This window comes from Natrix helvetica (genome assembly GCF_964273705.1).
Source record: "Natrix helvetica genome assembly, chromosome: 1".
NCBI lineage: Eukaryota > Metazoa > Chordata > Lepidosauria > Squamata > Natricidae > Natrix > Natrix helvetica.
Genome location: NC_138548.1, coordinates 51,749,978 through 51,777,188, shown reverse-complemented (window position 1 = coordinate 51,777,188; position 27,211 = coordinate 51,749,978). Strand labels below are relative to the sequence as shown.

Below are 27,211 nucleotides of genomic sequence, written 5' to 3'. Positions count from 1 at the left end.
CTAGAATGCTTAGGCAAAACTGCCATTGCTAATATATGACAATGCTTGTATTTAAACTTGCATAAATTTCAGTAGTGGCTCGTAGCTTAATTTGAAATATTGATATCCTTGCTTCAATTGAAGCACGTGGACTTCTCATATTGCTGCCTTGCAAATTTTGCACGTTGCTGAGTAAAACTGTGAGATACCTATGTAGGTAAAAGTTCCATTGGAAAATTGCTTGCCAAGCCGTAAGCATGTATTTAGTGACTTCTTAGATTTAAAATAAATTATGAAAGGACACTTGTAAATTTTGGCTTTTTCATAATTCTTTCTAGATGTTTTATTGATTTCATGATCTTATGAAGCCCAGTCATTTTATACTTCCCAGGCATAATCCTGACAATTTTTTTTGAATTATATACTGAAAAATGTAACCTATGCTGAATATTTCTCTCAATTTGTCCTACGGCAGGCTTATTTTTCTTTTCTTTTTTTTCAAAGCACTGTTTAACAATCAGCTGTCCATTCTTGTTGGGCTTCTAAAAAAGTGGGTCTGCTAAAAGAAAATTGGCTGCTAAATATAAATCTTACTACAATATTTTACATTTTTCCGAAGGTTTATTTAGCCCACCTTCCAAGCTTTCAAAATGAAAATGTTGCTCTTTAAAATACTTGATATAATAGAAATGCAAGGTCAGAGAACAAATGGAAAAGCACAAGATTTAAATACTTTTTTTTTAGCACAAAGCAATGATTGATATAAAGTAGGATTATATGAGGAAATAGAAGTAGAAGAGATTGGCAATTTTTACAACTGAATGAAAATAAATGAAAAGACAAATGTAAATAACCTGCATTCAATTGATAAGGTTCAACTTCTGATATGAAACTATATTTTCCTTTTACCCATCTGTTTTTTCAACATTTCTCTCTGCCAAAAATGAAAATTGTTCTTTTAATTGAAGCTATAAGCCTCCAAATATAATGTCTATTTCCTTGATAAACATTGCAGTTCTTCAACTGCAAGAAGTTCTTCAAGGAATATTTAGTAGTGTTGTAAGAAAATAGCAAAAATATTTTTTTCCATTTCAAATGTCAAAGTCAGAATCTTACTTAGTGTCACTGAAAGCATTGCACGCAGGCAAAGCAGGTTCAAAGGAACACAAAATATAAAATTATCATGGGTTCTATTAAGCTAATGAGACAAAGAGGTTTTCTATGTACTATCAGAAATATTACAATTGTGCTTGCCCCTAGCATTTGCAATCCCTAATTCAAAATTTAAAATGGATGAAATGTCATACGATAAGCCATGTTTCTTTCTTACATTTTCAGAGAGGAATATTTATTATGGAAATGAGATGAAATACATTTTTCTTGTTTCATTTATGTTTCAAGAACAAAGTAATTTTGCATGGAATTTCTTATCAAGACAACATGAGATTCCAGGTGATTTCTTTTTAAAAAAAATATAAGGAAAGCTCACACAATCATTTGAGATAATGCAATAATTCTTGAAAGATACTGCTTCCTGATGTACATGATCCTTTTTCAAATTTGCTGCAAAACACTAGTTGGTATTTATGATGGCAGCATTTTTTTTTAGAGTTGGAACAATGAATTAAGTCTGGAAATTTGAAAAGTTTAGGTAAATTATAAACCAACTGAGCTGTATATGTATTACACTTTTGAGTGTAATACAATACACTCACAATACCTTAGTCACAATAGCACCTCCCTTATTTTCTCTCTTAAGCATGAGTTGGGAAATAATAGGTTTCTTGCTCTGATCTCACTTACATAATTAGATAATTATTTCTATGCATACAAAATTAATCAATAAAGCATCGAAAAGCATATTTCTTCTGGTTTCAGTTGTTCATTCTTTCTCTGAAATCTGAATTGTGGCTCCTGCAACTAGCAACATGTGTGAACTTGCCTTATGTTTATGTGTTGGGACCAGGGGAAGGATTGAAAAATTTTAGCATTCGGTTCTCTGGATGATTGCTGGGTGGGCATAGCCATGGGGGTGTGGGCTTAAGAGCTTCATGCACCATGGCGGGGGTGGCATTTTTGCCCTCCCCAGGCTCCAGAGGCTTTCCTTGAGCCTCTGGGAGGCTCTCCGGGGGCCCCGAAATGGACCTGTTTCCATACTTCTGGTACTTCCAGTAGGCCCATTTTTCACCCTCCAAGAGCCTCCATGCATGTCCTACACTTACCTGGCATCCAAAACAGACTGTGTGGAAACTCCTAGTAGGGGAGGGGCAGGGTTCGCAGGATCAGCCATTCCTTGCAACTGGCTGGGGAATTCTGGGAGTTGAAGTCCACAAGTCTTAAAGTTCCCAAGTTTGGACACCCCTGTATTATGATGACATAATATAAATGAAGAATATTATAGTTTATTATTTCTACACTATAGCACTATCTCACATACAATCAAAAGTATGGATCTGGTATGTAGAAAACACCTTCATCATTATACCTCTAAGTACTCATTCCAACTTGATGAATTATCTAAGCTTTAACCAAGCTGTTATTTCATCATCTTTTTTTAAATAAAGATTTTTGGAGCTGACCAATCTGCAACCTTTTTTTTCTAACTATGACAGTCTGTATCAGAGACAACAGGAGAGAGAGAGAGAGATACTAGCTATTTTATCAACTTACTATAGTCCAGTCAGATCCTCTTTAAAATTATTTTCATTTAAAAAAATATATATATTAGTTTAAATGCTTTCTGATATCACACCCTTGTTAGAATGATCAATTCTGCATTATATTATGATGGTAGACAGGTAGTTGTGTCTTTGTGAACGATGTAAAACTCCCCTTGCATCTGAAGAGGTTTATTACCAAGGAAGCAAAGTATGTCCAGACCAAGCTTAGAAATAACAAAGAACAGCTGAGAATTCAAGTGAGCCCAAATAGAATTCAGCTTTCATTAGACATGGAGTCAATTGGATCAAATGATGACACTTAAAATTAGGGTGGAGAGGAAGGAGAATCAGATAATACATTCCATTTTATTTTTGAAGATTAATTTTCACCAGTGGGAGTGAGTGGAATATTTTTTTCCCTGAACTTATACTGAAAATATGTCAGGTGTTAACATAGAATATAGGCCAATTTCACTCTTAGTAACATCTGTTCATTCTGGTTCAATGAATTCTAAAAATAATTAAAATACCGTACTGATTTTAAAATAGGGAATTTTATATGTAGGGTGTTATTAGATTCCGCTAGAGTTCTTTTCTTTTTCTTTTACTTCTAGCTTTTCTTTGCTTACTTCCCTGTTCATATTGTTACTTAGCTGAAATAGCATTATAGATACATATTTAGGAATCAGAATTATTCCTTCAATCTGATAATATATCTTTCATGTGGGGATTATAATTTATTCAAGCAGTGAACTAAATTTAAGTCCACAGTGTTCTATCATGATCTGTTCATCATGGATAAAAGGGTTGAAAATTACATCATTTTTATTGATTTATGTTTATTTATAAAAATTCTATACTTCTGTTTTTTATTAACAAAACCCCAACATATTTTTACATTAATAATATATGAGCTTTCAGGCAAGAACATCCAAATTTTTGAGATTTGACAATCGTGTGAAATCTGCCCCTTTTCAAATAGTGAATCTTTTTCTTAAAAAACCTAATTTCTATTTGTTTGGGATATCTTGAAAAGATTAGAAGTGCAGTCACTTCAAATGTCACACCATCCATACCTTGTTGACTTTGATTAATATAGTATCTGAATTTTGATTACTTCAAAATTTTATTACCTCAAAACCTTTCTGCATGATGTAGTAGTCTTCAGAAAGCATAGGTGTCAATCTTGCGGAATTATATTGCTGCCACGTGATGTTTCGTGACATTTTCCCCAATCATGGATCTGGGGTGGGTGTGACCTGCTACCAGTTTGATACCCCTAATCTAGATGATCATGTGGTAGCAGTCAAGAGTCAGAGTTTCTGCATCTTTTTCTAGTGGTCTTCCAGAGTTCTGCAGACCAGTTTTGATAACCCTTCTTTGACTTACATATCAAAGCAAGCAGTTTCTTGATCTAAAGTAGCCAAATGACCTTGAGCTCCTTGTTTGACACTGAAGCAATAATGAAGTCATTTCCCCACACTAGTGCTTTTTCATTCATTCTTCACAGAAGAAAAGCACTGCAGTTTTCAAGTAACCATGCTTTATAAGCAAGAAATTTAATATAAAGGAAAGTTATCAAAATACAAAGCAAAATACTATCAAGTATTTATTTATTTATTTATTTATTTATTTATTTATTTATTTATTTATTTATTTATTTATTTATTATTAGCGTTTATATACCGCCCCCTCTCCCGAAAGGGACTCGGGGCGGTGTACAGTCCGTATTAAAATACAACAGATTAAAAAATAGAAATAACTATATAAATACATGTATAAGAGGAGGGTAAAATATGCCAAACTGTACAGCTAATAAATAAATCAATACAAAAGTTTAAAATATCAAGTTAAATTTAAAACAATATCCCTCTAAAAACCAGTAAGAATGTGTATGCCAGGAGGTAGACGTTAAAATTATGCCAAACCAGCCAGTCGGAACAGGTGTGTCTTCAGTTTCTGTCGGAAGGAGCGGAGGTCAGTAGTGGTTCTAATATCGGGGGGGAGGTCATTCCAGAGGGTTGGGCCCATCACAGAGAAGGCCCTACTCCTTGGTGTCGCCCGTTGGCATTGCCTCGTGGACGGCACCAGGAGAAGGCCCTCCCTGTGAGAGCGGATTGGCCGCAGGGATGTATGTGGGAGGATGCGATCCCACAGGTAACTAGGCCCTATGCCATGGAGCGCTTTAAAGATGGTGATCAGAACCTTGAAACGCACCCAAAAGACCACAGGTAGCCAGTGCAGCTCGCGCAGGAGAGGTGTTACGTGGGAGTACCTAGTACTCCCCATGACTACCCGCGCGGCTGCGTTCTGGACTAGCTGCAGTCTTCGGGCGCGTCCCAAGGGAAGCCCCATGTAGAGAGCGTTACAGTAGTCCAGGCGAGACGTCACCAGTGCATGAGTGACTGTGCGTAGGGCATCACGGTCCAGAAGGGGGCGCAATTGGCGCACCAGGCGAACCTGGTGGAACGCCCCCCTTGCCACGGCTGCCACATGATCATCCATTGACAGCTGGGCGTCTAGGAGGACGCCCAAATTGCGCACCCATTCCACAGGGGGCAATTGTTCGCCCCCTATGGCCAGTGATGGAATCAACTGGCTGAACCGAGGCGCCGGTAGCCACAGCCACTCAGTCTTGGAGGGGTTGAGTTTGAGTCTGTTGTCCCCCATCCAGACCCCGATGGCTTCCAAACACCGGGACATCACTTCGACAGCCTCGTTGGGGTGGCTTGGGGTTGAGATGTACAACTGAGTATCATCAGCGTACAGATGGTACTCAACCCCAAAACCACGGATGATCTCACCCAGCGGCTTCACGTATGCGTTGAACAGAAGGGGCGAGAGGACCGACCCCTGCGGCACCCCACAAGAGAGTGGCCTCGGGCTTGACCTCTGCCCCCCAGTCAACACATATTGCATCCGGCCGGAGAGGTAGGAGCCGAACCACCGTAAAACGGTGCCTCCGACTCCCATCCCCTCCAGCCGGCGCAGTAGGATACCATGGTCGATGGTATCAAAAGCCGCTGAGAGGTCTAATAGGACCAGGATAGAGGAGCAACCTCTATCTCTGGCCCTCCAGAGATCATCCACCAACGCGACCAAGGCTGTCTCGGTGCTGTGCCCGGGTCAGAAGCCGGACTGGCGTGGGTCTAGATATACGGATTCGTCGAGGTTACGTGGAAATTGCTGCGCCACCACATTCTCAACAACCTTCGCTAAAAAGGGGAGGTTGGAGACTGGACGATAATTAGCTAGCTCCGTTGGGTCAAGTGAAGGCCTCTTGAGCAGGGGCCTCACCACCGCCTCTTTCAAGGCAGTCGGTAAGGAACCCTCGCTCAATGAGGCGTTCACCAGGCCCAGAAGCCAGCCTCGCGTCACCTCCCAGGATGCCAGTACCAACCAGGAGGGGCACGGGTCCATTGAACATGTGGTGGGTCGCAGCCGTCCACGCAACCCGTCTAAATCCTCGGGGGCAACAGAGTCAAACTCCTCCCAGAGTGGGCTCACAAGACTCACTGTTGTCGGCTCGTCCGGTCCACTGAGGGGGGCCCATCCGCTCCGGATCTGAGCGACTTTGTCTTGCAGATATTCCCCAAACTCCTCTGCTCTTCCCTGCAAGGGTGCCTCCCGCGTCTCCTGCGACAGGAGAGAGCGGGTCACCCTAAACAGGGCGGCAGGGCGGTTATCCGCAGACGCAATGAGAGCGGCACAATGTCTACGTTTGGCCGCTCTCAATGCCACAAGGTAGGTCCGTAAATAGGCTCTTACCTGTGTTCGGTCAGATTCGGAGCGTGAGGACCTCCACCTGCTCTCTAGACGTCTCCTATGGCGCTTCATCACCCTAAGCTCCTCGGTATACCAGGGAGCCCGGGTGGGTCGTTGCCGTAGGAGAGGTCGCAGAGGCGCAACCCGGTCCATGGCCCCCGCCGTCGCCCTATTCCAGGCGTCGACTAGGTCCTCCGACCGAGCGCGGGTCAGGGCTACAGGTAAAGGCCCAAGCTCCGTCTGGAACCTGTCCGGTTCCATCAAGTGCTTGGGGCAGTACCAGCTTGAACAAACTGGCTCCGCCTCCTCGCGGTGGAGGGTAGCGCCAGGGAAGTCCAGCCGGAGACATGAGTGATCTGACCATGACAGGGGCGTAATCTCTAAATCCCCTATTCCCAGATCACTCGTCCACTGCTCAGATACAAAGATAAGGTCCAGTGTGTGGCCGCCTTCGTGTGTGGGGCCCTGAATTAGTTGGGTCAGGCCCATGGCTGTCATGGAAGCCATGAACTCCCGAGCCACCTCGGACGCTGCTCCCGTCGACAGCAGGTTGAAATCCCCCATAACCAGAAGTTTGGGTATCTCAACCGCCGTCTCCAAGACCAGCTCGAGGAGCTCGGGCAGGGCCGCTGACGTATAGCGAGGAGCCAAGTATACAATCAGCAGACCCCACTGCCTCCCTGGGCCCCATTTCATACCCAGCGACTCACACCCGGGTATCTGAGGAACAGTGAACTCCCTCGGCTCCAGACAATCCCGTATAACTACCGCCACCCCACCACCCTTACCCAGGGCCCGAGGCTGATGGAATGCACGGAAACCCGGTGGGCATATATAAGTATATAATATAAGGTAGGATTGGTGCATTCACTAAAGTGTAATGAAGTAGAAGCAACAAATTTCTCCTATGACTTATTTGTGTTGTTGTTTCTTTTCTCTCTAAGCATGAAAGAAATGGTGTACAGTTTATCAAGTATTCAGTAATCAGATTTCTAGGAAAGACGGCAAAATATAATCTGAAACAAGATGGATAACTATTCCAGCATTTGGCACACAATTTCATATAAACATGCATTGCATTATAGCTTCACTCCAGTTTTCCTTATAATTTGTATAACCAGGATTTATTTCCAAATAAAAATGCCTCAGGCTACAAATATGCATATTAAAACTAGAAGGGCTCAGATTTTAGTAAACCAATTCAACATTCTAAATTGGCCCATGGAAGTAATTGTTTACTATTTCCTAGATAACGTAAAAAAATCATGCTAATTGAAGATATAGCAGCAACAGCAGGAGCAGATTCTACAAAGTTCATGCTCTCATGAAAACTACAATTATCCTCTGTGCAGATCTTTTTAAAGACCAGCTTTCTCATATAACATATTCTCTATGCTCTAAAGGTAACTGACTCTAGGGGGCAATGCTCATCTCTTTTTTGCCAGAATTGTCCAAAGACATTTCCATGGTCATGTGGCCAGCATGACTATACACCAAGGTGGCTGGAATGCTGTTACTTTCCCAATGGAGTGGTGCCTACTTAATTAATCACATTTGCATGCTTTCAAACTGCTAGGTGCACAGGAGCTGGTCCAAGTAATGGAGCTCACCCCATTGTGCAGTGCTTGGTTCTTAAACTTGAGCTGACGAGCCCAGTGTCTTTAACTGCTGGGCCATCACAGTCCCCCTAACTCACACAACTGGCTTTGTACCTAAGGTGGGACTAGAATGCATGATCTTCTGATTGCCTTAACCTCTACTGTATACCAAATTGACTCTCATAGCATTTCATGCACACACTGTTTTAATTGTTATTACTACACGAAAGTAACTGAGTAACCTGAATGCTTAGGGACAGGAACAAAATATTAGGCATTATTTTTTATTGTCCTGACTTTATATGTTATCTGTATTCCGAATTAGAGACAAAGTTATAATGGGTATCATCTGAACTCACTGTTTTGTGTAATATTGTGCAACACAATCAGGAAAGTGTTTGTATGCCTCTTTACCAAACTGTTAGTAAGCCAACATTACAGCATTTATTTTAATGCTGTATGATTGATTTTAGCAAACAAAAGTATCACTTGAAATATTATCTTATAACCCATCATTTGGATTTCTCCACTATTTCTTTGAGCTCAGTTTTGCAACATTATACAACCTAATCAGAACTGACAGTGACCATCATTGGTTTCATGGATGTCAAGTAATCAGATTTATTTTCACAGGATAGCCTGATTATTTTTTTAGAAATTTCTTTTACTGATTTCTGAGAGGAAAGAAAAAAAAAACCATATTCCAATTGAATTGAAATATTTCTGGATGGCAAAGCAAACAACTTAAATATACTTCATTGACATTGCACTGAAAAAGTTTTTTTTTTACTCTAAACACGCCTGCTAATAGCACTGCTTTTATGTCTTCCTGAAAAGTTATGGGATATATATTATTGACTGCAATAAGCAAAATTTTAATAATCTCTTATGTTCCCTCTCCAAAGCCTAGTGAAAATTAGAAACTTATAATGAAATCACAAATAGATATTTCCCATATCTAAACTTTATCTGTGTTCCAAAGTTGTAGTGAAAAAATATAAGTTTTTTTTACCTATATAGAGCATTGATCAATCTTGAACCATTGCTGACATGAAGGAATGGGTAGAATAAAATTTGAAATAAATTTATCCTCTCCAATTCATCTTTTTTTCAAAATCCTTATTTGTGCCTTTGAAACTGAACAGCAAACATTCTTTGAATATTTAATATTTTCTAGTGACAAGTCAAGATATGTTTGATTCTTGAACTGAATAACTGAAAATCTAATTAAACAAATGAGGCCTCTTATTATTTCTTTTGAACAAAGCATGTTTCCTGAGCAAGATAGTGGAAGTTAAGCATGTGAATGAAGCATACTGGCAATGTATATATAAGCAACAAGTGGTATTGCAGAGATTCTGACAACATAATTATATACAGTAGAACTCTAGTCACGAACATAATTCATTCCATAACTTTGGTCGCAACCCGATTAGGTTGTGACCCGAATTTAATTTTGGAAATTTGGCGCTTACAAAAAAATGGCGCAGAGGGGGAAATTGGCTGCAAAAAAAAATATTGCATTTTTTTTTGTTGTGATCAGAAGCGTTTGTGACCAGAGGTTCTACTGTGTGTGTGTGTGTGTTTGTGTGTGTGTGTGTAAACTACAATATAGTGATTCCAATACTATTATTTTTCTGGAAGGAAAAAAATAATTTTGAAACTTTCAATTTTATATTTTGTAAAGATGATTGTAGCAGAGGTTTTTCATATAAAGCTGCCACCCATTTATGAACTGAATTGATAGCCTGCTTGTCTGTTCAGACTGAATATTCAGAGCAACCTGGAAGTAAAACTACAATAAGATTGAACATGTAAAAAATCCAACAACAATGAAAATGCAAATTATAAATCTGGTGGCTTTTGTAGACCTTGCTACAGAGAAATATCTGATTTTCTAAAAGCAAAAACTATGCATTGTGAGTTAGGCCATTACAGAGTAGAGGTTATGGGAGAAATATATTTTCAACAACTACAAATCAATAAGTTGGATGCAGAAATTCAATGAGAAAATGTCCTTGAAGTGGCTTGGCCCTAGCATGTTATAACTGAATCATGTTTCTTCACTATCTTGCCAAGGAATTGACTCATTACATGAAGGGAAAATAGAATTTTTATTGTACTTTCAGCTTTATATAGATCATTGAGTTCTGAAAGTGATTGGAAGTGGTTAGTTGCTGTGGCCTGGCAACAACTGTGTATGCATTTTACAGATGAAGTTTCCATATAGAATCCAGATCAACAGTTTCAGGTCCATTTGCTCTCCTGCCTTATGTTAGTTTTGCATTTCACTGGAAAGTGAGAATTGGATGCATTGCCTAAAACACAGCAAACTAAGAAAAATGCCACCAGCATTTTGAGGGGGAATTGTACAATGTAATAATACTAACTCATTTTGCATTTCTATTTAGCCTTTCAGAGCAATATGCATGACACTAAAAATGGTAACACCATAAAACTTGAGTATTAGTATTACAGTTTCTTGAAAGGCAAGTAGAAATTATCTCTTTTTTCCCATGTAGAAAAATTAAAGCTAAATTATTCATAACATCTGGCACTGAACCTTCCAAGGTAGACACCAACAGTCAAAATAGGAGACAAATAATAAAAAACAAAACAAAATATATAGAAACTATTTCTGGGTCACACTACAATCAATAGATCACGAATCTCAGTTTTGCTTGATGCCCTTTTTTTCTCCAAAGGTTCATTTCTGTTTGCTCTTATAGCTAAATAAATAATTAGCCAAAGATTAACTACATTCAACTGAATGTAAGAGTAATTTTTAAAAATCTGGTATGTTAAGAAGCACATACCGTGTTTCCCTGAAAATACAACAGGGTCTTACTTTCTTTTTACTTACAAAATATGGCCTTGGGCTTATTATAGGGGAGGGCTTATTGTTTTGGGGTTGCCAGGTGGCTGCTCTCTTGCGAGCGGGCTCCCAAAGAGCTGGGCACAGCCTCAGAGGTGAAGCAGCCATGAGATGACCAAGCTCATGAGCAACCACCCGGCAAACCCCCTCTCCAGCCGGGCAGAATGCCATTCACTGACTTAGGGAGTATCCCTAAGGCACCAAGCCATGTGGTGCTCTGCCTGCTCCCCAGCTCCCATGGCTTGGCACATTAGGGATAGCCCCTAGGTCAGTGATTGGAGCTCTGCCTTGATGGAGAAGGGGGTTGCACGAGTGCCTGCTCCCCCCCCAGCAGGCATGCCTCCTAGCCTCAACATACCCGGGCCCAGCTTTCCCTGCAGCAGCCGCCACCGCTGTCGTGCTCCAAGCATAACATCTTCTCCGGTTCCAAACTCCAAAACTCGGCTGCTGAGTCTTCCAGCAGTGGCCGCTCTAGGAGTGTGCTCTATGGTTGTGGGCTGGCTGCTGGAAGACTCTCTGTCTGGAAGACTCTCTTCCAGAGAGAGAGGTGGTTTGCCAGGTAGTTGCTCGTGAGCGTGGTCATCTCATGGCTGCTTTGCCCCTGAGTCTGTGCCCGGCTCTTCAGGAGCCAGTTTGCAAGGGAGCAGCTGCCTGGCAACTCCCCCCTCTGGCCAGGCAGAATGCCACTCCCCAACCTAGCAGTATCCTGAAAGCTCCAAGCAATGTGAGCACCTTTCTCCCCGCCTGCTCCTGTGGCTTGGCACCTTCAAGATACCACTATGTTGGTGAGCGGTGCTCTGCCTGGCTGGAGGGGGGGGTTGTCCAGGGGGTTTATTTTCAGGGATGGGTTTATATTTTTGCGAACGCGAAAAATGTGGCAAGTCTTTAATTTCAGGACAGGTCGTATTTTCGGGGAAACACAGTATTTGCTGCTCAGAGACAACAGTTATCAATGTTAAAAAGAACACAATAGTGGCTTCCTCCTTTGCAGTACCAACTGGTGAGCTATTTCTACTGACAGTCATCATCAGTGTTGTAATAGCTTGTATTTGAGTAAAAAGGATATTATACAATCAGGATTGATGCTGCCACCGATGATGATGATGATACTTTTTAACTTGCCTAAGCGCTCATAGTGGTAGACATACCTAACACTCCTTTCTCTTGTTTTCCCCACAATAGCAATCCTGTGAGGTGGATTGGGATGAGACAGTGTGCCTGCCCCTAAGTCACACAGCTGGCTGTGGCTGCTGCTGGTGGTGATAATGAATATAGCAACTATAATTATAACAGTGATTACAATAATCACTGGTTGGAACCATTGTTCCCTCTAAGCTGCGCGCCTGCGCGGCTGCGCAGATAACAAGGAAACGCCACGCACAAGTTTTAAACTGCGCGCAGTGTTTTTTAATATCTTAAAATGTGAGTGAAAATATCCCCCCCCTCCCTTCTCTCTGTCTGCACTGAACTCTCTCTTCCATGATTGGTGAAATTAAGGAAGATTCTGCCCGGAGACCGATGACGTTGCAGAATGGAGAATTCCCATTGGTCCTGTGGGGCTTCATTGGTTCCTGGGAAAACGTGATTCGCTGGTTGTAGCCTGCTTTTCTCTGCATATCCCGGGTTTCTAAGGCATTGCATTGTCTGAAGCCCCGTTCTGGACTGGGCAATCTTTCTGCGATCCCTTCGCTTTGGGGAGACAGGGAACCAGCATGGAATTGGACTGTCTGAGCCAAAGGGGTCCAAGGGATCTTGAGACTGGACTTTTGAGCAGTACCATTCCACTCTTTCTTTTCCCTTTCTGTCCTTCTATCTTCCTTTGCTTTTCATTTTTTTCCTTTCATTTCTCCTTTCCTTTCCTTTTTCCTTTCCTTCTTTTCCATTTCCTTTCCTTTTTCCTTTCCTTCTTTTCCATTTTCTTCCTTTCTCCTTTCCTTTCTCTTTTTCTTTCCTTTCTCCTTTCCTTTCTCTTTTCCTTTCCTTTCTCCTTTCCTTTCTCTTTTCCTTTCCTTTCCTTTTTCCTTTCCTTCTTTTCCATTTCCTTTCCTTTTTCCTTTCCTTCTTTTCCATTTTCTTCCTTTCTCCTTTCCTTTCTCTTTTTCTTTCCTTTCTCCTTTCCTTTCTCTTTTCCTTTCCTTTCTCCTTTCCTTTCTCTTTTCCTTTCCTTTCCTTTTTCCTTTCCTTCTTTGCCATTAACTTTCCTTTTTCCTTTCTCTTTTACTTTCCTTTCTTCTTTCCCATTTCCTTTCCTTCTTCCTTTCCTTTCCTTTTCCTTCTTTGCCATTTCCTTTCCTTTCTCCTTTCCTTTCTCTTTTCCTTTTGTTTCTCTTTTCCCTTCTTTTTTCTTTCCCCTTCCCTTTCCCTCCCTTCTTCATCCTTTCCTTTCTACTTTCCCATTTCCTTTCCTTTTTCCTTTCCTTCTTTTCCATTTTCTTTCCTTTGTCTTTTCCATTCCTTTCCCTTTCCTTATTTCCTTTTCCCTTTTTTCTTTTCCCTTCCCTTTCCCTCCCTTCTTCATCCTTTCCTTTCTTCTTTCCCATTTCCTTTCCTTTCTCTTTTCCTTTCCTTTTTCCTTTCCTTCTTTTCCATTTCCTTTCCTTTTTCCTTTCCTTTTCTTCTTTCCCATTTCCTTTCCTTTCCTTCCCCCTCCCTTCCCTTCCTTCCTTCCTTCTTTCCTTCCTTCCTTCCTTCCTTCCTTCCTTCCTTCCTTCCTTCCTGGGAATCTGAAGGAGAGGGAGGGGACCCTTTTCCTCCTTGCCCCCCTCCCCAACATCTGCTCTGATGGCAATTATGGCTAAAAAATATATCAGGTGCTCAGGGATGAAAATGTGCTGCTCAAACACTATATTTTTCCACACACACTGAAAAAAAAATTAGAGGGAACATTGGTTGGAACCAGTGGTGGGTTTCAATTTTGTTTACTACCGGTTTGCTCGTGCACGCACACGCGCTCATGCATGAGCAGAAGCATCCAGGCAGGTGGGCAGAGCCTCCTACCACCTGCCTGATCCAGGCCAAACAGGGAACAACCCACAATTGGTTGGGACCTTTTTTTATTCCTTCTAAATACTATCTGTTGCACACAAATGGACATACTTGCAGCTTAACATGACTGTAGCACTAAAAGGTTCTCATTACAGTCAATTCATTACTCATTAGGTGAGAAATTGACAATTTATGACCAACACAATTGATGAAAATAAAACAGTGTTTTTCAGGCCTGGATAAATTACCCCAAATTGGGTCAAAGTGGTTTTTTCTTTGGGTAATGGCATTCCCATTCCCCAATCACAATTTCAGATAAGTGGTTTTTGGTAATGAAGGAAAAGGTTTAGGAAGTATTGCAATAAAGTGTTTTACAAGAAAATGTGAGGTGAATAGACCTCTTGAGCCTATACTGAAGTACTTATTTGCCCCCAAACAATACTATTAAATCACTAGAAAAACAGCAAAAATGCAGCCCTGTCTCCTCAGACAGTTTTGCTGCAGCCACCAGAATCCTAAAACAAAAGTGTTACTTATTTAAAATATATGCCCCATTATTTTTTTAACATTTAAATCATCCCACAGTGGAGTGTAAAAGTAGGGAGTATTGATTGGGGGAATGCTGTCCATATCTGCAGTTGATCTTGGTTTCCAGGATAATTTTATTTCCATGCTCCATGTTTACCAAACAAACTATTTTTCCTGAGCTCCTTAATTAATCTGAACAGTAGGTCAGATGCTTTAATTAATTCGCTAGAAAAAGATAATGAAATATTAAGGTGAAGCAATTGTTGAGAAGTCAAAGAAAACAAGAGAGGTAGTGACTGCAGGGACTCGTATTCCATGAAGGACAAATTCCAAGATCTGGATGATTAATAGATATAATTAGTTTACGAGGTTTAGAAAGCATATTTATCTGGGTTCATTTATTTATTTTCTTACATGAATAATGATCAGAATCAATAAAACAATGATTTCTCTTGCCTCTAGCTTAGGGAGGCAAGGTACAAGGAAAGAGATACTGAGTAGTTATCATTTTTCCCACTATGCACAAGTCCTTGATGTATACACTAAACTAAATCAACAAAAGAATTACAGACACAATATGGAAGGGTAGGAAAATGAGGAAAATGTCACAAGGAAGAGCAAAAAAAAAAACCCATGGCATATTTTCCCAAATGCAATAGGGGAGGGTAAGAATCTATGAAGATACATATTCCCAATTCATTAATAAGGAGACACATCAGAAAATATTAGTAAGTAGTACAGATAAATTTTCCAAATAAATCTTCTAGCATGAGTGGGTAATATATCTACTAGCCTATCTCATTTGCATCTTGCTCTTTCATATAATGAATTATGGGTTAGGTTTAGGTTTATGTTGCATTAGATTACATAAATTAGGCTACAGCATGCTCTTTTCATGTTTTTATCTCTTTTAAATCAGATGCCTTCTGTCCATTAGTTTCCTTAAGTTGGAAATTGGAACCTCATTTTGAACTTTAAGATTTTTTTTTGAAGGACTTTTTGCTTTTTTGTGAGTTTCCATTTTCATTGTTGTTACAGATGTCATTATGACATGGCTTCTGGTCTCTGGTAATAACTTTCAAAAATTATTTGTTACATTCTCTTCTGGAATCTTTTCTTGGCTTTGGCTTCCCTTCCATTCTTGGCAAGTTCTACCATCTGTTCTGATATCTACGTTTGGTTTTGTCTATTCCTTGTCTTTGGCAGTATTCTTTCATATCCATCATTAACAACTGCTCTGATTTCATTTTGCAGTTCTTAAGGTTCCCTAACAATGAGGTTCAGGATTTCAAAGCAATTCCTGGTGTTCTCTTTAGAAATGGTAGGCATATGCTGAAAATCACATTGTGGAAAATTGTTGGATTTGTTCTTCTGTTTTTGTTTGATTTGGAAATGGCATAACAGCAATTTGTGACCTATTCCACATTCAGACTCTAGGCTACATTTTTTGCTATTATGTATAAAAGCCAAAATATGAATTCCATAACTTAGAAAAAAATGTTTGGATGAATTTCATTTTTTCTCCAAAATGTGCAAAATGGAAACTGTAGTTTTAATGATATAATGAGATTTTTTGCTGGTTTTAGAGGCTGTGTTAAAAAAATAAAAATATGTCTAGGGAAAAAGAAATGATAATTTGATCAAAACAAAAACATAGAACTCATAAAATAAGAAATAAACAGTCATAACTTTCTATAATTACAAATTGGCCATAACTATAATATAAGATTTCAGAGAGTTTGGGGACTGTAGACCTAACTATTCAGTGACAGCGGGAAGGTGATAATATCAGAATATTCAAAATGAGGTATTACTTCAAGTTAATGGAATAATAAAGTGAAAACTAATTTGCTTATCACAACAAAAAAAGTTATAACACAGCCAGCACTCACTTTTCTGAAATTTAACTCAACTATCAGTATGTATCAGGAATGTGTGTATGGTGAGTGAAGGATGAAGTGGGACAGAGATTTCTGGACAGAGAATTAATATGGGGTTCTTATGCACAAGTATGGAGTGAAATTAAACTTAACCACACAATTTTATATCTTGTTTCTTTAAAGTAGGGGGTCAAATTGTCAGCCCACGGGCTGGACGTATCACACACAGGCAATGCCCACCCCGGCTCCGCAAAGGCAAAAAATGTCACAATATGTCATGTGACATCACATGATATGATTGAGTTTGACACCCGTGCTTTAGATCACGGGTGTCAAACTCACAGCATCATGCCGTCATGTGATATTTCGTGATAATTTTTCCCTTTGTGGAACTGGGGTGGGCGTGGCCTGTGCATGACGCATCCAGCCCATGGGCCGTCAGTTTGACACCCCTGCTTTAGAGGTTTGGAACCCACAGTTGAACAGTATCAGTGATAAAATACTTGTGACTTTTTAAACACCTATGTTACCTATCTTAATATGTATTCCATCATGCCTTGGTCCTACTTTTTAAATGCAACCAATCATCCATTGATTGTATTTAAAAAGTCATCTCCCCAATGAACAAGTATTACATTGGAAGAAATATAGCCTTAATGGCAAGTCAATAATGAAAGGTCCTTAGGTTATATCTTGTCAGAGTTTCACTTTCCTTTTTTAAAAAAATCCATACTTCATTTTATTTCATTATGGAATACAAGAAAGTATATTGAGGGTTCTCAGGTGGCTTCCCTTTCAGAGACTTTGGTGCATTCAACAAGATTGCTCCAGCATATACAATCTAAGTATTTTCTGGGTCACATTGAAGTCCTATTTCTACCTCAATTGCATAAAGATTCCTAGATTCAGCTAAAGAAAAACTTTGAAAATCACAAAGTGTGCAACAGGGACCTTGTCAGCTCAGTTAATATCTTCATGATATATTTTATGTAGAAAGAACAGTAAAATCTGAATGCTCATTGTGTGAGGCTCCATTGTTCTCTAATAAAAGCATTTCCCCCCTCTTTTAAGTGTGCACAGCTGTCATATGAAGCTTATTTTTCCCCCTTGAAGACTGTTTAATGTGTTTTGTAGACCAATCACGTAATAGTGAGAAATTGCCCCTGAATTATTCACATGACAGCTGGAGATGCAGCTGTTAAAGCAGCTCTTTAGAAAGGAAAATAAATTAAACAGGGAGGGGTAAAAATAACAAACTGAGGGGGAAAAGAGAAAAATCAAAAGACCTTATGTGAGCTACAGAAGCATGTCTAGTGGAAATGTGTCAAGCAGGGTGTTTGGTACAGACAAAGCATTGCCAGCTTTTCTCTAATCCTTTTCTTGTGACTTCAGACACCATGTAGCTCAAGTGAAGAATGAAAAGTGCAAAATAATTTCTGCAGCTGTGTATCAGGCTGCATTTGCCTGACGAGGTCCCTCAGCCTTAAAAGCTGAGATATCTCAGAAAGGTGGCAATATTTACAAATCAGCTGGCAGGACATAATGCTTAACAGTTGCATTACCACACCCTGCAAAAACACTAAAAAGATTAAAAAAAAACCATTGTTGAGAGATTTCTTCTGAAATCATTTTTTTCCTCATGCACCATAACAAAATGCTATTGAAGATCAATACAGCCAATGTTTTTCATTCTGTGGAATTTTTCATAGCAATGTGTGTGTATATATATCTGGGGAGCAGAACTGTATAGGAGGAAAAAATAGCTGTAGGTACTGCCAAAATAATATACAACTTAGTGTCCTGGGAATAGATTCTGACAGAACACAGAGCCTAACTATTGTTATTTATTATCAACCAGTAAGCTTGAATTAAATTTTAAATACCTAAAATGAGAGCTGCAACTACTTCAGTTGAAGATGAACAATTTTTTCTAAGGAGTCAAGCAAATTGATCCCTCTTTGTTGCTCAGAACTAACACTTTCTTCAGTAGTGGACCTGACAGTGCATACATCTACATTTATATATGAGGCTTTTTAGTTGGAATTTTTGTTGAATTGGCTTGTGGAGTAAAAATAAAAATCTTCTATTAACAATTCGCAGACTGCTAAGAATGAATAAAGATTTAATTTCCAATATGATCATTTTCAGTGTATGTGGAAATAGACCACAGGGATTGACCTTAATAAATAGTGATGAGATATTCAGTAATGATATTGTGTTGCACTAAGTCAGTGGTGGGCAACCTTTTTTTTCAACTGAGCCAAATCTCGCCAAAACCACGATTGAAATTTATTTTGAGAGCCACATTTTTAAAACCGAAAATACATAGGATGGTACACTGTTTTTAGTTTCAATAAACTCTGGCATTTGAAGCACGCAAGTCTTAAAGCTGTCAAGTTGCAAGACCCTTGCACCCCTAACCCTTTAGAAAAAAAACCCAGGGGTCTTCAAACCTGACAGCTTTAAGACTTGTGGACTTCAACTCCAAGAATTCCTCCTCCAGTCATGTTGGCTCAGGAACTCTGGCATTGAAGCATGCAAGTCTTAAAGCTGTCAAGTTGCAAGACCCTTGCTCCCCTAACCCTTTAGAAAAAAAAACCCAGGGTCTTCAAACCTGACAGCTTGAAGACTTGTGGACTTCAACTCCCAGAATTCTGAGAATTGAAGTCCACCAGTCTTAAAACAGCCAACTTTGCAGATCTCTGTGTTAGCCCAAAGCCTGGCGCTGGGCGGGCCTTGCTCCCCCATTGGTGGAGCCCCAGGAAGCGAGGAGGGAGAAAAAGAGACCGAGGCCAAGGAGCTTCTCCCCCCCCCCCCGCAAAAATCTTATCAGGGAGCCGGCGGGCAGTAGCAAATTAGCTGATCACGCGGCGTGATCGGCTAATTTGCTACTGCCCGCCCGGCTCCCCGGTTAGATTTTTGCTGTGAGGAGGCGGGGGGAAGCTCCTTAGCCTCCTTTTCTTTTTCTGCCTCCTCGCTTCTCGTCCCCGCCCGACTTCAGGATCCTCCCTAATCATTGTGGGTCAAAAAGAAAAAAGGGAAAGGGGCGCTTGTTTTGAAGTGCTCGAGAGGAGGGAGGGGAGCGGGCGCCCGGCACACAGAAGAGCCACATGAAAGTGTGTAAAGAGCCGCATGTGGCTCGCGAGCCGCGGCTTGCCGACCACTGCACTAAGTGATCGTTGTACTAAATAAATGGAAAACTGCTAACATCACGTGTTTGGAAACATATTTTGCACAATGAAATAAAGAGGAATAAGCTCACAGTATTGCAAGCAATTAAAAAAAAACATTAAAAAGACTAGTCTAAATGGTGGAAGCTAGAGTCATCAACGTGAGCAATATACTTCAGGAATAGTGAACCGAACTCAGATAAACCTTGATAATCTTGACTGGAAAGCCATAAAACTGAGGGCCTTGATTAATGTTTTACATTGTCCTAGTGATGCTGATAGTTTGTATCTTCCGAGGAAGACTGAGGAGCAAGCATTTTTGCAGACAAATCATATTCTACAGCAAGAAAAAAAAAACCAAGGGTGTATGATTATATCAAGACAAGTGAAGACAAGTGAATAGCCTGTCTGAGAAAAGTAGGACTATTTGCAAGGAAGAATCTAGATATGATTAAAAACTAATGGATTTTTTTAAAAAAAGATACTGACAGAAAATCAAATGACACCAGGATGTGGCAGTGGCTTGAGAATGGTACATTAAAAATAGAAATGGAAAGATTTTTTCCCCCCAGGAACAAGTTCTATGCACATTTTTTTTTACTTATACTATTTTTACACAAGTGTAGGGTGTGCTTTGTTGTTGTTGTTCTTGGTGGTGGTGGTGGCTGAGAGAGGAATTGATGCTTAGCCTGATGTCATGGGCTGAGAGAGACAGGCCCAAAGTTATCCAGACACTTTCAAATCTAAGGTAAGACTAGAACTCACAGTCTCCAGGTTTCTGGTGCTTTAATCATTGGATCAAACTGGTTCTTCTTTATGCACAAATATAATCAAGGCAAAAATAGGAAAGACCAGTAAATTATTCATACTTATGTAAAAAGTATGGATTTTAGTCAATACAGTTTATTGGAAACATAAAATCACAGATATCATAAAAAATGACAGAACCATAAAAATTAACTGGTTAACACCTGGAGCAACACCCTGGACATTATTGTCACTACAATATGTCTTATTGAAAGAAGTCACAATGTAACAATTCTTATTGGGAAACAATGAGCAATATTACAATGATTTAGGATGAATTTGGAATGTTTACAGACAAATTACAATAGCAGAGCTTCAAACAACATCACTTTGAGGTATTTCATACATAGTTGCTACTTTTACCATTCCCAAGCTCTTGTTTAGGGCTCAAATCATGAAGAAGAAAACCACATATCAACATCTATGATAAGTGATTAATGAAGCTGGAATAATATACTGTAAATAAGAATTGTAAGAATAATACAGAGCATTGAAGGCTAGTTTGTGCATAAATAAAATGCAAAATAACCAAAGTAAACCAAGAAGCCATCTAGAAGCTAATATCTGGATGAAGAGAAGCAACTTGAATAATTGTCAAAAGTGTAGTATTGAAGAAACATGATGCACCTTCACAGAGAGAGGTTTCATAGTGAGAAGGATTAACATAAAAAATCCACAATGATGATTATTGTCATGGCCTAAGAAATTGTCTGTCATTCAGAGTGTGCAGGATCACAAGGATCACAAAATCTACACAAGGACAAGATATGAATAAATTAAGTCTGGCAAAAACAGAGAAGCACTGTGCTTGTCTACTGCTTTCTCTTTCATTTGCCCTCATGTTCTTCTGTGTGCATTAGCTGTTCTGGGTTGGCCAATCTATATAAATGAAAATGTAATGTTTGTTTGTTCAAAATCTCAAATCTCCGAAAGTTCTTCACCGATTGCTTTGAAATTTTGACACAACATTGCATTCGACTATGCACATGTTTTTATATATGTATATTATATAGATGTCACACCTGTGACAGGTAAAAACATGCCTTTTTTGTAAAAACATGCTTTTTTGAAAACCACGCCATCTGCTGGACGTAAAAGCAACACACACTATACCATAGCATTCTTTTCATGAGGATAGTATATTCGGAACAGTTCGGCCTCTCTCCAGCTTCATCCTGATGGTCCCTTTATATGTATGGCTGGGCTGAGGCTGCACACTTTCCCCTTTCAGCCCCTCCTCCGACGATCTACGCCATTTCCACCAAGGGGAGCCGAAGCCTTTTGGCCTCCCCCTCCCCTCTCTCTCCTCCTCTCCGCCAGGCCTTTGCTGTCTGTGGCAGGGCAGTGCCTGCCCCATCCCTTGGCCTCCTCCTCCCACCCTTAAGCTGGCCTCCCCCCCCCAGCCCAGTGGAGCTCCAGAGGAGATGGAGGTGGAGCGTCTCCTCAACCGGCTGCCTGCGTGCACTCTCCACCCTCCTGACAGGGACCCAGCTATGGCCTCACCAAGGCAGCTCCGATGGGGCAGCAGCGGTGTCAGCCTGAGGCGCAGCAGGGCTGGGGTGGCTGCTGGGTATCCCATGAGGTGGCGACTGCAGCGGCGATGACATCTCTGGATAGGGCCATGGCCAGCGGGGGCTACCTTGTGTCCACATCACCAGGGGTGGCTCCTTCCTCCTCCTCCTCCTGCTCCTCAGGGGACGCCGGCCGCCTCCTCTCGCCACCACCGCTGAGAGAAGCGGGGTCGGGGGCGGCAGCCTCCTCCTCCTCCTCTCCTCCTCAGCTTGACCAGGCCAGGGCTTGTGGGAGTGTCCTCTGTGGTAGCTCTTGCAGGGGCCACCGTGCCTCACTTCCATGCGGGGGCCGCCTCTGCCAGGGGACTTGTGCTTTCTCTTTTCCTTCTTTTCCATTTAACCTGACTGGGCCACAGCAACGCAGGGCCGGGTACAGTTAGTGCTTAAATACGTTTCTTTAAAAAGTAATTAAAATGAAATTTTGAGACACTCTTCAGAGGTTCCACTAATATTTAGAGATAGGGAATAGCCAACATCTCATTAATTAGGAAGCATAAAAAAGACTTAAATATACAAGTAAATGAGAAAAATACTTTCTCTGTGTATTTGCGATTATATTTTTAAAGGTTTTAAAGGTTTTTTGATCTTGCATCAAGCTTCACATGGCAAGACAAAGAAAACAATAGCTACACAGTATCATTAATGCTAGTCTGGAGTAAAGGAACACTCTTGGAAAATCTCAAGGAAATTTCCAAGCCTCATTTATGGAGAATAAATTAAGATGAAGTTTCTTTTAACAGTAAATAGTGATAATTGTATACACACTTACCTAATGCAAATATTATTCAAGTGCATATGTATTTATAATACATTTATATAACCATCATATCTTTTAACTGACTGTATTCTTAAGATATACTTTTTCGATATATTTTTCTTTTTTCTTCTTTAACAATGCATGCATTTTAGTCATAATTTCTGGGTTTTGTTTTTTACCCTTTTTGTTATTATTTTAAAAGCAATGAACAAATGCATAAATGAAGACAGGGTTCATTTGAATACTTTTTCCAGATCACTCCCTAGCTGGGATGAGCTGCTATTTATGAGGTAACTTGTTAACCAATTCACTCACTCCTTCACTCTTTCCCCAACCATCCCACAACCTCTCATCTCAGGTGAAGAAAGCCAGCAGCTCAAACTGCTGTAAATATGGACAGGCCCATAGGTGGGCTGCTGCGGGTTCACAAGGTTCAGGAGAATCTCTAGCTAAGATTCTCTGCAGTTAGGAGAACCCCAAACCCCACTCCTGGCTAGCCCCACCTACTTTACCCTGCCCCTCCCAGTAGTCCCCATGTGGCCCATTTTGGATGCAGGTAATGGCAGGGTGCGCATAAAGGCTCTGGAAGGGCAAAAAATGGGCCTACTAGAAGTTCAGGAAGGTCAGAAATGGGCCAGTTTCTGGTCCCCAGAGCCTGGGGACACTATTTTCACCCTCCCAATAGTTCAATGAAAGCCTCCGGAACCTGGGAAGGGCAAAAATGCACCCTCCTGAAGGAAGCCGACTATGCCCCGCCCACCATGGCAATGCCCATCCAGCAACTATCTTTTTAAATCATTTTAAAGTACAATCGGCAGGAGCGCAGATCCCTCTCACATCACAATAAAATGCAGATATATTATGGAAAGCTAAGTTGTGGTGTCTTTTGGCCCCAAATGTTTTTCATAATCATCTTATCATTTTTAAAGAACCAGGGCAATAATGGTACATCTCCAAAGTTTCAGTCTTTTTTTATGACTCACAGTAATGAAGACTTCACTTGTGGTTTCTTCTTTTCTGCTGTCGGCCATTGGAAGCAAGAGTAAAAACACTCATCTTTGCAATTTTAGTGATTGACATGTTTGTCAAACCTGCTCATGATCTAGCTGACCTGCCTTGACAAAAAGTTTGACTGTATATTTCAGGATATAATAAGCATGTGCTATGTTATATTTTCGAAGGTCAGAGCAATCACAGATGTAATACCCTAGGCTAAGCTGTATGAGAAAATTTGTTGGAGGAAATTGTGGTTTTTGTCCTGTCACACTTACTGATCATCACTCTGTTTTTTTTTCTTTTTTCTTTACTCTTCCATCATGCTACAAAGAAAAATAGAGATAATTCTGACCTTCTGGTATTTTCTGCACTCTTCCTTCCAAAATTGGAAAATCTAGGTTAATATAGGACTCTTCCACATTTACCATAACCCTAGTTAGAAGCATAGAGAAGAGAAAGGAAAGTATTTTCCTCTGCTTCTTACAATCTGCCACTGAGTAAACCAAATTACACTCCAGGTCCAACACCCAGAGACTGTACACCAGGTGGAAAGAAGGTGGTGGAATCTGTTGAGTGCCAAAGCCACTATCCTGGACAAAATAAAAGCATTCACAATTACATCAGTAAGACGACACTTGAAGATGAGCTGCTGAGAGAATGGCTGGGGCAGCAGTATATGTAGGAGAAAGATCAAGCAGAGGAAGTGGCATATCAAAACAAAAGTTTCACTCCTTATTCCTGATGTTGTTGTCACTTGGCACTGCTACATCTATCACCACTGCTGTCTTCTAGTTTCCACCACAATGTGTGATTTATTGGCCAATACCTATCTGTCTGTCTGAATCTGGAAATCCCAGAGGATTTTACTTTCCACAAGTTTTTATGGAATCTCTCATCTACACTCAGAAGGGTGTAGATATTCTATACAAATCAGTGGTGGGTTTCAAAAATTTTTGGAACCTCTTCTGTAGGTGTGACCTGCTTTGTGGGAGTGGCTTGCTGCCCATGTGACCGGGTGGCAGTGGCTTGCCACCTATGTGACCAGGTGGGAGTTGCTTGCCACCCATGCGACCGGGTGGGAGTGGCTTGCCGCCCATGTGACCAGGTGGGAGTGGCTTGCCGCCCATGTGACCAGGTGGGAGTGGCCAAGACGATGTCACTGAATTCTTTGCCCCAATGGATAAACTACAATAAGATTAAAATAAATACACAAAACAATAAAAGAGCTACTTACAGAAGGAAGATGACTGTCCCTGCCAGTCTTCAGTATCACTGATTCCAATGAATGGCCTGCACAAAGAAGAGACACAGAAATGAACTCTTCCATTGCATGCACTACGTTACGATGAAACCAGCACACAAAACAATAAAGACAGCTACTTACAGAGGGAAGATTACTGCCTTGCCGATCTTTTGCACACCAACATCTCACTACCTTGCTCCAATAACCTGCACAAAGAAGAGACACAGAAAGGAGGACTTTAATTGCACGCACTGCATTAGGATGAAACAAGCACACAAAATAATAGAAAAGGAAGATTACTGTCCTTTTCTCCGTCTTCTGCACCACCACCTTACCACCTTACTCCAAGAAGTTAGATCAGGAATGAATGTCATAGGTAGATTCACAGAGCAATACAGATTTCTTTTTCTGAAATTTAGTTCTCAGTTTAAAAAAACAGGAATATATGAATTAGGTTCAGTACTTCGGTCGGTCCAAGTAGCTATTCAAGAGTTAGTGGTTAGAAGCAATGGTATAGCAAGATATGGATTTAAAACCAGAAATATTTTGTTGGCTATTTGAAAGGGAGTACAATATATATCTAATTTTACACATGTTAGCAGCTGCTGGAATTGTGTTTGCATAACAGTGGAAAAACAGAGATATGAAAATGAATAAATATTAGAATATGCAGGAATAAATAAGTTGACAATTAAAATCAAGAAGGCTTTGAATACTTTTTCACGTGGGATTCATTTTAACAATTGCTAACTAACAGAAACAGACATTAGAAATCTAAAAGTATGAAAGAAAACACCAATTATGTAAGGAAAGGTAACTAAAATGTATAAGGAAATATTATTAGTACTTGATCATTATTAATGTGTAGATAACTGCAGGACATTACACCTCCCCACACACACACAAACTATGACAGTGCCAGGAAAACACCAAAAAATAACAATTTCCCCCCAAAAGACTGCAGATGAAACCAGTTTTTTTTCCCCTAACCCTAAGGACAGGAAAGACAAAGTCACTGGAATAAAAATCATCAAGGCATTTTGGGAAATTATAAAGGACAGTGCCAGGAAGCTCACAGAACCAGCAACCACCTCACAATTACCAAAACAACCAGGTAGCACACAGAAACACACAAAATCTGGCAAAGCTGCCTTGCACCAACCTGGCCTGCCCATAGAAAAGCAGCCACTTTGAGACACACAAATCATGCACCAACCTGCACACTTAAAAGCAACATATTGCATCACAAATAAAACATTTGCAAAAAGGAATAACATTTCTTGTAATAAACATATTCTATAAACAATAAATAAATAAAATTTCCCTTAAAATAATTTTAAAAATATTCTATAAATAATAAAAAAGTTCTTAAAAACCATTAAAATATTCTATACACAATAAATTACAATAAAACCATTTAAAATATTCTCTCCACAATACTTTTAAATATATTGAGTATAGAATATTTTTAAATAGTTTATTTTAATTTGTTGTTGATAGAATATTTTTTAATAGTGTAACACAATTTTAAAAAAAGATTCTACCAACAATAATTTAAAATGAAACCATTTCAAAGTATTCCACACACAATAATTTAAAATGAAACCATTAAAAATATTCCATACACAATAAATTACAATAAAAACATTAAAAATATTCTATACACAATAAATTACAAAAAAGCATTTAAAAATATTCTATACATTTAATAGTCTAAGACAATTTTAAAAAAAGATTCTACACACGATAAATTGAAATAAACCATTTAAAAAAAAATCTATACTCAATAGTTTTAAATAAAACAATTTTAAAAAATTCTATACACAATAAATAAAATATTCTTTTAAAAAAACATTAAAAGCATGAAAGAAAAAAAAGGGTCACTTACCAGCAGGCAGAATCAGCAGTTCTCCGATGCAATGGATGCAGCAGGGAGCAGGCAGGCGATGAGGCATCTGGTAAGCTGGACTGAAGGGACAAGGGACAACCAGGTCAGCTAGGCCTACCGCCTGGCAGGCTTATCCAGCCAGGCGAGACTGGAGACGGGGGGGGGGGGCGGGAAGGTAGCAGGAAACCCCCTTTTGGCCACATGGCATACACCAGCTTGCAGCTTTCGGGAGGGAAGGCCTTCAGACCTTGCCTTGCGAAAGCCGCGAGCTGGCGTAAGCTAGCCTCTCCCCACCCACCATCGCAGCCCACCTCCTTTTGGCCACGAGCGTATGCCAGCTCGCGGCTTTCGCGAGGCAAGGCCTGAAGACCTTCCCTCGCAAAAGCCGAGAGCTGGCATAAGCTATCCTCTCCCCCTGCTGCCGCCACCCTCCTCCTTTCAACCACGTGGCATATGCCAGCTCGCGGCTTTCAGTATGTTTATTGAGCCTTCCCAGCTGTAACTCAAAA

At 40.2% G+C, this 27,211-nt stretch overlaps 1 long non-coding RNA gene across 1 annotated transcript; it reads right to left on the bottom strand.

The window, feature by feature from the left end:
- Positions 1-20,337: 20,337 nt before the first annotated feature.
- LOC309383635 lies at positions 20,338-26,790 on the bottom strand. Its single transcript, XR_014173882.1, has 4 exons — positions 26,703-26,790; positions 24,956-25,020; positions 24,806-24,861; positions 20,338-22,163 (listed from the first exon to the last, which is right to left on the bottom strand). It is a non-coding gene; the product is annotated as an uncharacterized lncRNA (long non-coding RNA).
- Positions 26,791-27,211: the final 421 nt, after the last annotated feature.